Here is a 15208-nt window from a genome sequence, read left to right on the forward strand (position 1 = left end):
TTAACAAGTTAGTAAGTGGCTTAGCTATTTTGGAAAAGTCCTTGATGAATCTTCTGTAGAATCCTGCATGTCCCAAAAAGCTTCGCACTCCCTTAACTGATGTTGGGGGTTGCATATTTTTAATGATCTCAATTTTTGCCTTATCAACTTCAATTCCTCTTTCTGATATCAAATGTCCTAGGACTATGCCTTCCCTTACCATAAAATGACATTTTTCCCAATTTAGGACCAGGTTTGATTCTTCACATCTTTGCAACACCTTAGATAAATTAGCTAGGCAATCATCAAAAGTAGTTTCATAGAAAGAAAAATCATCCATAAAAACTTCCATGATATCTTCAATATAATAAAAAAAGATAGCTATCATGCATCTTTGAAAGGTAGCAGGGGCATTACAAAGACCAAAAGGCATTCTCCTATATGCAAATGTTCAATAGGGACAAGTGAACGTTGTCTTTTCTTAGTCTTCTGGGTGAATAGGAATTTGAAAGAATCCTAAATACCCATCTAGATAACAGAGATAAGAGTGTTTTGCTAACCTTTCTAACATTTGGTCGATGAAGGGGAGAGGGACATAGTCTTTTCTGGTAGCACTGTTCAATTTCCTATAATCTATGTGTTAGTAGTATGCCCTAGAGCATATCATTTAGTATGTATCTTGTACATATTTTTAATAATAAAAGGCATTTCCACTTTTCCGTTTACATAATATATTTATGTGTAATAGAAAAGGTCCATTGATATTTTGTTAGAAATATTATTCTTAAGTTGTTAAGAATATGAGTGACAATATTTCTAGCACAAAGTATCATAAATAGGTTCACAATCGAGGATACTTCATAATAAGGACATGACTTATCCAGAAAGATTGTATTCATGTTTGTTCCCAAGTTATTTATATGAGATATAAATAAGATGGAATGGTGAGTCTCATGCCATATAACAAACATGATAGGCACTTATAAATGATAAGTAGGCCGAACCAGTGACAATTATGACAAGCACATGGAGTTTACTCTTGTCAATGTTTTGTCATAAATCATATCAGTGCATATAATCTTTAGACCTGAGATAGCACAGTTATCTTGTATATAGGTAGTTTGAGTTTGATACTGCTTTCATACTTGTACTATGTATGGGTATATGGGCATGTGTTGGCTCTTGCTAGTTATATATGGAGGTAGGTGTTGATCAAGAAGGAATCTGCTCTCTAAGTAAATAGAGATAAAATCCTATGTTCATTTAATTGTTCTTGATGTTTCAAGTTCCTGGCCAGACAGATAGATTTATTCGTAAAAGAGTTTCGATGAGAAAAATCTTTTAATCAAGAACTGGAATTAAAAGAGAACATAATATTCATAGCAAATGGAGTTTGACATAAACCATGACTCCAACTTGAGTTGGGATTTTGTAACATGAGAGATTCTAGTGCATGGTAACATATGATTATAGGTTCATTTAAGGTAAATCTTATTACTAATTGGGTGGCCATGGCATGCTATGCTAGGTGTTAACCATGGTCTATGAGGTTCATAAAATGATTTAGAGAAATCATTTATGGTAAGAAAGAGTTCGATGATATTAAGAGTTGATATCATGTCTCATTGCCAATTAGTGATGAGCCTAGTAAGTCACACAAATACACAAGGTATCACCGATTTAAATATGATTTAATTAATTAATTAAAGAGTTTAATTGATTAATTAAATAGATTTGGTTTGCAATTCACTTGCAAAGTCCCTAGCATGACTTGAAACCAAATCTAGATTATTGGATGTAGTATAAATTAAATTTATATTTAAAGTGTTTAAATATGAATTTAATTGATGAGAAATTAATTAATAGAGATTAATTAATTAATTTATATTTGATATAAATTAATTAGAAGAAGAAAATAATTATTTTGGGTTAAGAACTCAAAATTAAGACACAGGGCATTTTGGTCATTTCACGATTGTGACACGTGGCACCATGAGATGGTGACACATGGCATAACACATAAGCTTGCCAAATGTTTTTTTAATCATGTAAGATGATTAAAATCAAGATTAAATATAGGTTTGACACTTGGCACAATGTGATTGGGTCACTTAAACCTAGAGCTAATCAAAAGATGACATGTGGCTAGGGTTTAATGTGTTAACCTAGCTATTTAAGTGTGGTTATGAAAAGAAAACATAACCAGCAGCCTCTCCTCTCAATTGTCACGCCACTTTGAGCCTCTCCAGCTATTTCTCTTCATCTCTCATCAATTCAAAGAGATTAGCCATCAATCTCTTGAATTAAGAACACTAGAAATTGTTTCTAGTGTCCTGTTTACATCTCTAATCTCTTAAAAGGCAGAACTTGAATTTCTAATTAATAGAAAAGGCTTTAGAAGCTGTTCAAGGGCTGCCATAGGTGTTCTTGGTGTGGACAAGCTAGAGGGACAACATCCGTGTCCTCAAGACGAATCTCAAAGGCGCAGACACGCAAAGACATCAAGAGGTTAGTGTAATCGTTCTTGATTTAATCTAGGGTTCTAAAATTAATCTGATTAATTTTAAAATCTTAAATGGCAAATACAGATCCAAAAACATATTAAAAGAGTTTTAATATGTTGTTTATCATTGAAATCAAATAGATAAAAAAATCTTGCATGGTGCATGTGACCCTAGGTGAAATTTTTTGAATTCAATGGTATAATCATGTGTTTTTCACGCTTCCGTTCCTTCAATTGGTATCAGAGCCACTATATTTGCCATTTAGATTGTTGATTATATAATTTAATTGTGTGTTTGATCATGAGATCAAGAGATTCATTACTGGTTGGATCATGAGGTGTGGCGGCACACATGGTGAAGCCACCATTGGTGGCGGCAACAATGGTTCCTTGGGTGGTTCAAGGTTTGGCTTTTAATTCTGCAATTGTTGTATGATCTAAGGCCTATTCTTTGACTAATTAAAGTGTTTAATTAGTTATTTTAATCACACAATTAAATTATGATTCAAATCAGAATTTTAAAAATTGTTTGAATGTGATTCAAATCTGAATTTTAAAAGTTGTTTGAATGTGATTCAAATCTGAATTTTTAAAGTTGTTTGAATCATATTTAAATATGATTTTTTAAAATTGATTCAATAAAATTCAGATCTGATTTTTTAAAAAATATTTGAATGTGATTCAAATCTGATTTTTTAAAAAATGTTTGAATGTGATTCAAATCTGAATTTTTGAAGTTGTTTGAATGTGATTCAAATCTGAATTTTTAAATTTGTTTGAATGAGATTCAAATCTGAATTTTTAAATTTATTTGAATCATATTCAAATCTGATTTTTAAGTTGAATATGAGATATTCAATTTAATTTAAGTATGTATGTTTTATTTAATTGTTAAATAGTGATATGCATGATGGATGATCATGGACTATAAAAGACCAATGTGATTGGATTTATTTCTTTTATGTTTCTTTGGGATTGTAAATTAATTAATTTATTTTAATTTATTTTGGGCATGTATTATTAAGTTTGTAATATTTTTGGGTTGTAATTTCATTTATTTAAGTTCTTGTAAATTCGCCTTGGTATGCCAAGGATTACTATGTAATATTGGATTGCAAGAAGTTCAAGGAGGTCAAGAGCATTGGTGGGACCAAAGGAGGAATTCAATATCAAGTGTTGATTATGTACTCCTTCAGCAACTCTTGTAAAATGAATGAATGAAATGCACCTAGGAATGCCCCGATTCAATTCTTGGTGGCTCAATTGAATCCCTTAGTAAGTCCATGATCATACCATATTTACTGCTTATCCATGAATGAATGAGATGTATGGGAATGTATGCAATTATATGATATATGCATGCTAAATGGATAATGTGCAAAGTGAGACCTTAATAGTAATTAGGATGGCTATAAAATCTTCCAAACAAATGATTAAGTTGGAAATGCTATAATTAAAGTAATTATAACATAAGCCCTCCATTGGGGCAATTATTTTAAGAAATTTTAAATAGTTGTATGAGATGCAATTAATTTAAGAGATTTTCTTAAGAATAATTGTTAAGCATGAGATGTTGTAAATATGTAAATGGTTTGGTGGCCAATATTGGATGTACCTGAGGACATTAAAATTATTTGCATAATTACTGGCTCAATGGGATCAACTTAACTAATGCAAGATAAGTCAATAATGGATGTACCTGAGATTTTGAGCATTAGGGGCTAGGTAAAGGATTGAACCTCACATGAGATGTGATGGGCAAGGAGTTGCTCACTTATAGTTTATTGTAATTCCAATAATGGATGTACCTGAGGATGATCAATAGAATTATAAGAATTCAATCACCCACTAGAAATCCATCCAACTAGGATTTCCGTTTTCTACTTTGGAAGTGTAGGATTCGCTAAGTTAGTGGGAGGACCAATTTGATTAAAAGACCATAATCATTTTGGTTAATTACTTGATACATTTACTAATTAATCTGGTTATTTTCTGCAGTTAATTTTCTGATAAAAATGAGCACAAAACAACCACCACCATCCAATATCCTTGCAAGCATACTTGATCACAACAGGTTGACAGGACCTAATCTGTCTGATTGGCTAAGAAATTTGAAACTTGTCCTGAACCTTGAACATATAGGATATGTTCTAGATTCAAATGTTCCTGGTCCCTTACCTCCAGAGGCCACACAAGAGGAACATTAAACTTTGGACAAGTGGAAGGAGTATGATATGAGAGCTAAGTGTTACATGCTTGCTTCTATGAGTAATGAGTTACAGAAGCAACATGAGAACATGCAGAGTGCGAGTGAGATCCTCCTTCACCTATAAGAGTTGTATGGTGAGCACAGCAGAAATGCTAGGTATGAGATATCTAGACAGTTATTCCGTATGAGGATGTCTGAGGGACAAAATGTTGGGGATCATGTCCACAAGATGATTCGGCTGATTGAGCAGTTGGAACATCTTGACTTCAACATGGATTTCCAACTACAAACGGATTTGATCCTTCAGTCCCTTCCTGAGTCTTTTGGGAATTTTGTGACAAATTTCCATATGACTAAACAGGAATGCACCTTAGCTGAATTACTCAACATGCTGGTTATTGCCCAAAAGAATATGCTAGGCAATAAAGGAAAAGAGGTAGCTTTGTTGCATCTTCTTCTCACTGAAAGTCCAACAAGAAGAAGGGCAATAAGAAAAAGAAACCTCGATTCTGGTCCTTCCAAGAAAATAGCTAAATAGAAAAGGAAGACTAAAGCTGATGGAGGCAAAGGAAAGTGTTTCCACTGCCAAAAGGATGGGCACTGGAAAAGGAACTGCCCAGAGTATCTTGCTTCTCTGAAGGACAAGAAGGATACACCTTCGGAAGGTATGTCCATATCTTGTTATTTAGATCTGATGATACTTATAGTTCATCTACAGCTTGGGTTTTAGATATCAGGTGCGCTTCACATTTCTAATGATATGCAGGAAATAGCAAACAAAGAGTACTTGCGTTCTCAAGATATTAGAGTCCTGATTGGCAATGGCTCAACTGTGAAGCTTTAGCCATAGGATCTAAATCTTTTACATGTTTGGACATGTTTTGTGTTTGGATAATATTTTATATGTACTGATGCTTTTAAGAACATCATTTCTATATCTAGTTTGACTAGAAATGGCTATGAATTTCACAGATGATGTTTGCAATATTTATTTTGGAAATAAATATGTTGGTTCGGGTTATATGAATGATGGTCTTTATTATTTGGATAATAATGACAAACACAAATTGAATGCAAGTGATCTAAAAGAATACAATGCCATGGTGAAAACCAACTCAAGTTCAAAATATATTTGGCACTTAAGATTATGTCATGTTGCAGAAGATAGGATTGCAAAATTGGAGAAAATGGGGATTCTATCCTCATTGGGCTCTGAGCCTACTCCAACTTGTGAATCTTGCCTTCAAGGCAAAATGACTAGATCACCCTTTGTTGGACAAGGGCTAAGAGCTGAAAATATTTTGGAACTAATACATAGTGATGTATGTGGTCCGTTTAAAGAAATGGCTAGAGGGGGCTTTCATTATTTTATTACCTTTACTGATGATAAATCAAGGTTTGGGTATTTGTATTTGATGAAATACAAACATGAATCCTTTGAAAAGTTTAAGGAATTTAAATCTGAAGTAGAAAATCAAACAGGAAAAAGTATTAAAGCTCTTCGATCAGATCGTGGAGGTGAATATTTAAATCGAATTTGATGAATACTTGAGAGAGCATGGCATTGTTTCTTAGCCGACTCCTCCAGAACGCCACAAATGAATGGTGTATCTGAAGGAGAAATCGTACCCTATTGGATATGGTACGTAGTATGATGAGTCAGATCGATATGCCAATCTCCTTTGGGGATTTGCATTAGAATCACTTTATATATTCTCGAATAGGATTCCATCAAAATCGCTTTCTTCCACACCTTATGAGATATGGCATGGAAGAAAACCAAGTCTTAAGCATGTTAAGATTTGGGGTTGTCCACTTATATCAAAAGTGAACACCGATAAATTGGAGACCGGATCGTAGGAGGTCGATTTTTTGGATATCCAAAAGATAGTTTTGGATATTATTTTTATTTGCCTACTTCACAAAAGGTTGTGATAAGTAGAGATGCCACATTTCTTGAACAACAGTTTGTTCAAGAAGGAGGCAAACGAAGGCAAATAGAGTTAGAATTGAAGAATTCTGACCAACCAATGCATCGATGGATATAGATCCATCTAGTCAACCTATAACCATTGATGAAACATCTACACTGTTCCTCGTAGAACAACTGTGGTATCTCACCCACCAGTGAGAAATGGTTTTCTTCATGAAGATGAAAAAGAGAAGTTTACTCATTAAGAAGTAGATCATGGAGATGATCAATTTACCTATTAATAAACTATATCATATATAAACTCTTCAAAATGGATTGATGCTATGAAATTCGAGATTGATTCCATGTATAAGAATTAAGTTTGGGATCTTGTTGACCCACCAAGGTATTGTACCTATAGGGAACAAATGGGTTTTCAAGAAGAAAATTGGTTCGATGGAAAGGTAGAGACCTATAAGGCAAGGCTAGTAGCGAAAGGGTTTCGCCAAGGGCAAGGAATAGACTATGAGGAGACTTTCTCGACTATTGCCATGATTTAATGAATTAGGTTTCTTTTAGCAATAGCTGCTTACTATGATTATGAGATTTGGCAGATGGATGTCAAAATAGCTTTTCTCAATGGATACATTGAAGAAAAAATTTTCATGGAACAACCTAGGGGTTTTGAATCCCAAGATGGTTCCAAAGTGTGCAAGCTAAAGCGATCCATTTATTGGTTGAAACAAGCTTTGCGGAGTTGGAACATCCATTTTGATGAAGCCATTAAGTCATTTGGCTTTATCAAAAATGAGGATGAGCCATGTGTATATAAGAAGGTTAGTGACAAAGGCTATCACTTTCCTTGTCTTATATGTGGATGACATAATCGTTAATGGGTAATGATACGGTATGTTGTCGACTATAAAGGTATGGTTGTCAAATACATTCTCCATGAAAGACTTAGGAGAGGTAACATATATTCTTGGGATTTGCATCTATAGAGATAGAGCGAAAAGAATAATTGATTTATCCCAAAGTCTATACTTGGAAAAGGTGTTAAAGAGGTTTAACATGCTTGATTCCAAGAGATGATTGTTACCAAGTGAGACATGGTATCCACCTTTCTAAAGAGATGTCTCCAAAGACACCAAGAAAGAGATAAGATGGCCAGATTCCATATGCTTCGCTATTGGAAGTTTAATGTATGCAATGTTGTGTACTAGGCCTGATATCGCATATGTCGTTAGTTTGACTAGGTATCAATCCAATCCGTGTTTGGAACATCGATAGTCACAAGAATATCCTTAAGTACTTGAGAAGAACTAAGGATTTATTCTTGATTTATGGAGGTGGAGACTTGCAATTGGATGGTTATACTGATTCTGATTTTCAATCAGATATCGATGATAGAAAGTCTACCTCTGGATATGTGTTCATTTGTAATGGAGGTGCGATCGGTTGGAAGAGTTCCAAACAGAGCACGATCGCAGATTCCACTCATCGAGGTCGAGTATATTGCGCATCGATGCCGCAAAAAGTCGCTTTTGGATAAAGAAGTTCGTGATGTAACTTACAGTAGTTCCTTCCATTGAGTCGCCAGTTCCATTACACCGTGACAATAATGGAGCGATCATACGAGCTAAGGAACCAAGGTCTCACCGTAAATCCAAACACATAGAAAGGCGCTACCACATTATCGGAGAAATAGTTGGGCGAGGCGATGTAGCCATGCAGAAAATAGCATCGCCTAAAAATCCACTGATCCATTCACTAAGGCTATGTCACAGATTGACATTTTGAGAAGATAGGTCTAAGATATTGTAATGAATGGCTCTAGTGCTAGTGGGAGATTGTTAGTAGTATGCCCTAGAGCATATCATTTAGTATGTATCTTGTACATATTTTTAATAATAAAAGGCATTTCCACTTTTCCGTTTACATAATATATTTATGTGTAATAGAAAAGGTCCATTGATATTTTGTTAGAAATATTATTCTTAAGTTGTTAAGAATATGAGTGACAATATTTCTAGCACAAAGTATCATAAATAGGTTCACAATCGAGGATACTTCATAATAAGGACATGACTTATCCAAAAAGATTGTATTCATGTTTGTTCCCAAGTTATTTATATGAGATATAAATAAGATGGAATGGTGAGTCTCATGCCATATAACAAACATGATAGGCACTTATAAATGATAAGTAGGCCGAACCAGTGACACTTATAACAAGCACATGGAGTTTACTCTTGTCAATGTTTTGTCATAAATCATATCAGTGCATATAATCTTTAGACACGAGATAGCACAGTTATCTTGTATATAGGTAGTTTGAGTTTGATATTGCTTTCATACTTGTACTGTGTATGGGTATATGGGCATGTGTTGGCTCCTACTAGTTATATATGGAGGTAGGTGTTGATCAAGATGGAATCTGTTCCTCTAAGTAAATAGGGATAAAATCCTATGTTCATTTAATTGTTCTTGATGTTTTAAGTTCCTGACCAGGACAGATAGATTTATCTAAAAAAGAGTTTCTGATGAGAAAAATCTTTTTAATCGAGAACTGAAATTAAAAGAGAACATAATATTCATAGCAAATAGGGTTTGACATAAACCATGACTCAAATTGAGTTGGGATTTTGTAACAGAGATTCTAGTGCATGATAACATATAATTATAGGTTCATTTAAGGTAAATCTTATTACTAATTGGGTGGCCATGGCATGCTATGCTAGGTGTTAACCATAGTCTATGAGGTTCATAAAATGATTTAGAGAAATCATTTATGGTAAGAAAGAGTTCTGATGATATTAAGAGTTGATATCATGTCTCATTGCCAATTAGTGATGAGCCTAGTAAGTCACACACATACACAAGTTATCACCTATTTAAATATGATTTAATTAATTAATTAAAGAGTTTAATTGATTAATTAAATAGATTTGGTTTGCAATTAAATTGCAAAGTCCCTAGCATGACTTGAAACCAAATCTAGATTATTGGATGTGTAGTATAAATTAAATTTATATTTAAAGTGTTTAAATATGAATTTAATTGATGAGAAATTAATTAATAGAGATTAATTAATTAATTTATATTTGATATAAATTAATTAGAAGAAGAAAATAATTATTTTGGGTTAAGAACTCAAAATTAAGACACAGGGCATTTTGGTCATTTCATTGTGACACGTGGCACCATGAGATGGTGACACATGGCATAACACATAAGCTTGCCAAATGTTTTTTTAATCATGTAAGATGATTAAAATCAAGATTAAATATAGGTTTGACACTTGGCACAATGTGATTGGGTCACTTAAACCTAGAGCTAATCAAAAGGTGACATGTGGCTAGGGTTTAATGTGTTAACCTAGCTATTTAAGTGTGGTTATGAAAAGAAAACATAACCAGCAGCCTCTCCTCTCAATTGTCACGCCACTTTGAGCCTCTCCAGCTATTTCTCTTCATCTCTCATCAATTCAAAGAGATTAGCCATCAATCTCTTGAATTAAGAACACTAGAAATTGTTTCTAGTGTCCTGTTTACATCTCTAATCTCTTAAAAGGCAGAACTTGAATTTCTAATTAATAGAAAAGGCTTTAGAAGCTGTTCAAGGGCTGCCATAGGTGTTTTTGGTGTGGACAAGCTAGAGGGACAACATCTGGTGTCCTGAAGACGAATCTCAAAGGCGCAGACACGCTGCAGCACATCAAGAGGTTAGTGTAATCGTTCTTGATTTAATCTAGGGTTCTAAAATTAATCTGATTAATTTTAAAATCTTAAATGGCAAATACAGATCCAAAAACATATTAAAAGAGTTTTAATATGTTGTTTATCATTGAAATCAAATAGATAAAAAAATCTTGCATGGTGCATGTGACCCTAGGTGAAATTTTTTGAATTCAATGGTATAATCATGTGTTTTTCACGCTTCCGTTCCTTCACTATGCACATTTGCCAACCAGTGACTACTCTAGTAGGGATTAGTTCATTATTTTCATTTTGGATAACAGTCGTCCCACTTTTCTGAGGAACTACATGTACTGGAGTAACCTATTTACTATCAGAAATTGGATATATGATACCTGCATCTAATAGTTTTAAAATTTCTTTCTTGACTACTTCTTTCATGTTTGGGTTAAGTCTTCTTTGGTTTTCTATTGTGGGTTTACTGTTTTCTTCCATGGGTATCCTATGCATGCAAATCGAAGGGTTGATTCCCTTCAGGTCTTCTATCTTATACCTTATGGCTTTGCTATGGATCCTAAGTTCTCTTAACAATTTTTCCTCTTCCAACTTAGACAGGCTAGCATTGATTATAACAGGGTAATTAGAATTTGAATCCAGAAATGCGTACCTTAGTGAGGAGGGGAGAGGTTTAAGTTCTACTTGTTTGGCATTTTCTTGGAGCTTACCTTCGGTTTATTCCTTCTTCAACTTCTCCATCTCGGAAGCCTTAGCTAAGGGTAGGGGTGGAGGAGCTACTAATTGCTATGCACAGGCTGTTATTTCTGTATTTTCATCATCCACTATGTGACTGTGCACAATACATGCTTCAAGAGGATCTTTAGGATGTGTATTATGAAATTCCTCTTCAACTCATTTGTCAATTATGTCAACCTTGAAGCATTCATCAGGTTCAAATTTGTGTTTCATTGTGTCAAACAAGTTGAATTCCACTTCTTCTTCTCCTACCTTAAGGGTTAATCGCCCATTTTTAATGTCTATGATGCCTCCGGCAATTGCCAAAAATGGTCTTTCCAAGATGATAGAAATTTGAATATCTTCTTCTTCCATCTCAAGGACAACAAAGTCCACTGGAATGAAGAATTTGCCCACTTTGATAGGAATGTTCTCAAGTATTCCTACAGGATATTTAATAGATCGATACGCCAATTGCAATGAGATTGTTGTGGGCTTCAGTTCTCTGATCTCCAGCTTTTTGCATATTAATAGAGGCATTAAACTGACACCTGCCCCAAGATCATAGAGGGCCTTATCTATTTTCTTGTTACCAGTGAGACAGGGTATGGAGAAGCTTCCTGGATCCTTAAACTTTGGAGGCAGTTTGTTTTGTAGAATGGCACTGCATTCCTCTGTTAGAGCTATTGTTCCATAGTATTCTAGCTTTCTTTTCTTTGACAGAATTTCCTTAAGGAATTTGGCATAAGATGGCATCCGAGAAAGTGCTTCAGTGAAGGGGATGTTGATGTAAAGTTTCTGTAAAACTTCCAAAAACTTCCCAAACTGCTTGTCTAATTTGGCTTTCTGAAATCTCTGAGGAAAAGGTAGGGGAGGCTGGTATGGCTCTGGTAATTTCTTTGTCTTCCTTGCTTCCTCTTCCTGATCTTTCTTAGCTTCTTCCTCCTTTTCCTCTGCTTGGTCTTTAGATTTTTCTATGGTTTCCTCTGTCGGTTCTACCTCTAGTTGTACTAGAGTTCTCCCACTCCTCAGTGCAACTGCCTTACAATGCTCCCTTGGGTTCATTTCTGGTTGGCTAGGCAGTTTGCCAGCAGCCTTACTTGAAGAACTTGCTTGATGAGCGATTTGATTCTCTAGCATCTTGTGATGAGTAGCAAGTTGATCCATTCTGGAAGTCAGCTATTTAATCAATTCAGTTTATTGTTGTTGAGCTGCTAGGAATCCTTCCATCATGGTTTCCATGGTCATTTTCGGTTCAAGTTGTTGAGATTGGAGAGGTAGCGATTGCTGTGCGAAGTTTTAACCTCTGTCCTGAAATCCAGGCGGTGCTGGTGGTTTGTACCCTTGTTGCTTATTTATTGGCTGGTTCTGCTGATTGGGCCATGAGAAATTTAGGTGGTTTCTCCATCCAGGGTTGTAAGTATTTGAATATGGATTGTTGGGCTACCTTTGGTTAAAGTTTCCTCCATTATTTACATAGTTCATCTGTTCTGTAGAGGGTTCACTGAAATTGCTATATTCTGAATTCATGTATCCTCCTTCATAGCTGTTCTCATGTTGACTGTTTGCACCAACTACGTTGGCTTGCATTCTTTTGAGTTTCTTTGTGAGCTGATCAAACTGAGCATTTATCATGCTTAGGGCATCTACTTCCAGGACCCCTACAGTTCTTCTTACATTTCCTCTTTCATTTGACCACTCATAATTATGGTATGCAACCTTTTCTAGAAGTTCAAGTGCTTGTGGTATTATTTTCTCCACTAGATCACCCTTTGCAGCTGAGTCAACTATGCTCCTTGTAGAGGGTAGTAATCCATTATAGAAATTTTGCACCAATAGCCAATCTTCTATGCCATGGTGTGGACATTCCCTCTATAGGTCTTTATATCTTTCCCATGTGTCATAGAGTGATTCTCCTTCCTTTTGTCTGAAGGTGTTGAGCTCTAGCCTCAGTTTTGCAGTCTTTGTAGGTGGAAAATACCTTGCTAGAAAAGCTTGAGAGAGGTTTTCCCAAGTAGTGAATGTTCCAACCGATTGAGAAAGTAACCACTTCCTTGCTCTGTCCTGAAGGGAGAATGGGAATGCTATGAGTCTTATTGCTTTATCAGACACTCCATTCATTTTGAATGTATCACGTAGGGCAAGAAAGCACTAGAGGTGATAGTGTGGGTCTTCTGTTGGTGATCCTGTAAACTGGGTTTATTGAATCATTTGGAGCCATGCTGGTTTTAATTCAAAGTTGTTGGCTTCCACTGTGGGTCTAGTAACACTGGGCTGAAATCGTTAGACAGATGGGGCTCCGTAATCTCTCAAGAGTCTTGGTCTGTCATTATTATCGGCCATGGTTAGGAATTCAGGATCTCCTTGACCGTGCTTTTGAAGTTTCCTTTCTCTCCTGATAGCTTTCAGAGTTCTGTCTATCTCCGGATCACAGTCCAAAATTTCTTCTGACTTTGTTCTAGTCATATACCAGATCGGGCACATGAGAGAAAAAAAAAGAAATATAACTAGTAAAACAAGATTAAATAATAAATATAATTGCCTAAATCAGCTAGATTGCCTATTGCTTGATATTACTAAAACCAAAAGTTGCCCAGCAACGGCACCAAAAACTTGTTTCGCTATTTTGCAACCACCACAAGTGCACGGATCTCTAACAAGCAATAAAGTGATAAGTAGAGTATCGTTCCCATAAGGAATTTTGTTTACTAAGTACCAATCTACACAGAAATTTTGACTGTCTAGGCTATCAAATACTTAGGGAGTGAAGTTTGTTAACTTTAAACACTAGAATGGTAAACTTAAAACGAAATGATTTATTTGAAACAATTCTGGAATTAAGATTTCACACTTGAATCTTACTAGGGATGTTACCTAACTTATTTACTGGATTGAAGGTCGTTGTCCTTGATGGAAATCAATCCTAAGTTATCCTAAATCCTCTCTCAAGGCACCTAGGGTGTATTCTAATTAACTCAAACCCTACTTTCGTGGCGATTAAATTAATTAAAATCCTTTAAGATCTTTGACCAATTTTGAAGTTCCACAAAGGTATCAGCCTATGTCTAGGTTAGAATTCTTAGGTTTAAGATCTTGATTTTCTAATGTTAATCTTCACCTTTCAGTCCTTCAATTAACATCTTCAATCATGGCTAAGTGGGTACCAGCACATAGTATGCATTAAGATCACAAAAAATTAAATCAAGAAATGAATCTCAAATCCAATAAATAAAATTTAGTGTTCATCCATAATAATAATTACAAGAGCTACTCTCCCAAATCCAGAATAAGAAACTACTAGTATAGAAAAATATCGATCCCACGAGGAGTTGTGTTAATGATTGAATTTTTGATATAAAAGTTGACTAAATTGAAGTATTTATGAAATTAAAATAATGAATTAATGGGTAATGGAGTATGAAATCTAAATATGCAAATTTAATATTCTATTCAACAATGTATTAATTAAACTAAGATTTGCATCAAATTGAAATAAGCAAGTTCAAATATGGCAATATTTAAAATGGCAAATGATTAAATTCGATTAACAATGGTAAAAAGGCGATTCCGGAGTTCGGGATTTCATATTCAAGCTATTTTGGGATTTTCCCTAGCTAGCCCAATCCATGAAATTTATGGGTTTAAAGGAGATTAATTCTAAAATCCTTTGAAAACTCTTTCGAGTGAGACAAAGAGTGCCTTAATTAACTTAATCCTACTTTCGTGGAGTTAAAATTAACCAAGACCCATTAGGTTCTTTAATCAATCTATTAAAACCCTCTTAACCCTTAGTCTATTTCTAGATCTAAGTTAATTAAGTCCAATTTCTTGATTAACTATCACTTGGTTTTCTCCTTTCTGCTTCAACCAAGGATTAAGAACATAACTTAATGGGGCCCTTCATTAAGCATGTGAATAAGCACACAAGAAATGGATTAAACCTCATAAATTCATTAAATTGGGACTAACCGTTCAAATCCACAAAAATAACTAAAATATTACATCCCTTACTCCAGAATCAAAAGTAAACTACTCACTATCCATAATGCTTACAAGATATGATGAGTTTAAATGGAAATAAAGCTTTAATCTAAGCTAAGAAGTAAGAAATTAAACACTAGAAATGTAGAAAAATGTAAAGGAAGGAAGAAATCTGCAAATCTTAGTTAAAAAAT

The 15208-nt window shown here is 34.7% G+C and overlaps 1 non-coding gene across 1 annotated transcript; it reads left to right on the forward strand.

Annotated features, from left to right (window-relative positions):
* Positions 1-12882: 12882 nt before the first annotated feature.
* On the forward strand, positions 12883-12989 carry LOC131176403 (small nucleolar RNA R71). The gene has a single exon (XR_009146495.1). It is a non-coding gene; the product is annotated as a small nucleolar RNA R71 (small nucleolar RNA).
* Positions 12990-15208: the final 2219 nt, after the last annotated feature.

The sequence above is a fragment of the Hevea brasiliensis genome, unplaced genomic scaffold (assembly GCF_030052815.1).
Source record: "Hevea brasiliensis isolate MT/VB/25A 57/8 unplaced genomic scaffold, ASM3005281v1 Scaf1, whole genome shotgun sequence".
Classification (NCBI taxonomy): Eukaryota; Viridiplantae; Streptophyta; class Magnoliopsida; order Malpighiales; family Euphorbiaceae; genus Hevea; species Hevea brasiliensis.